Source organism: Cebus imitator, unplaced genomic scaffold (assembly GCF_001604975.1).
Source record: "Cebus imitator isolate Cc_AM_T3 unplaced genomic scaffold, Cebus_imitator-1.0 Scaffold39, whole genome shotgun sequence".
Classification (NCBI taxonomy): domain Eukaryota; kingdom Metazoa; phylum Chordata; class Mammalia; order Primates; family Cebidae; genus Cebus; species Cebus imitator.
In genome coordinates this window covers 7,169,846-7,170,708 of record NW_016107354.1, presented here as the reverse complement: position 1 = coordinate 7,170,708, position 863 = coordinate 7,169,846, and positions in this window count along the sequence as shown.

Sequence of the window (863 nt, the reverse complement as noted above, 5' to 3'; positions counted from 1 at the left end):
GACCTCAGGTGATCCACCCACCTCAGCTTCCCAGAGTGCTGGGATTACAGGCGTGAGCCACCATGCCCAGCCTAGGGTAGCTTTGAACATGCATTCCTAATACACAGAGGTAGGAAAGTTGAACACTGTATTTCCCAACCTCCCTTGCAGCTAGGGTTTCAGATATGATTGGTCCAGTCAGTCAGATTCACTCACTTGAGACTTTTACTCAGAGCCAAGTTACCTGGGGGCAGAGGCAGGAAGAGATGTGTCTATTTTCGCTGGCATAAAGCAGGGCAGAGGTGGTGTGGCTCTGGAACTGGCAACTGTTCACAGCTTCCTAGTCTGGCAGGCAGCTTCCTAATCCAGCAGGTGGCTTCTTGATTGTTCTAAAAGCAGCAGCTCCTTTGGCAGCCCACTTTTCTGATGTAGTTCCTAGCAGCTCAGCCTAGGTCTGTTTCTTCAGCCCTCCCATAGATTGTGTCCTACCTATACTTCTTCATCAATCCCCTTCTGTTTAATAGCTAAAGATTTCATTGCCTATAGCCAAGAATCTTGATCTATACAGAATTTGGTAGCTAGAAGTAAGGCGCAGCAAGTCAAAGGCCCTAAATCTGGGGTTGGCTTAGTTGAGGAGGTAGGGCTTTGGGCAGTGAGACTTCTTGCCAACAGAGGTCAAGATGAGGTTGAGACTTCCTGCCACAGAGATGAAGGTGGTAGAACTTCAGAGTGCTAGCATGTGTTGGCAGCTTCTTGCCTCTTTTCAGCAAAGCCCTACAAGAGAATTGTGACTTCAGCAAAGCCCTACAAGAGAAATGTGACTTTAGCAAAGCCATGCAAGATAAATGTGACATGGGCTAAGGTTAACAAGTCTGCAGTGATGC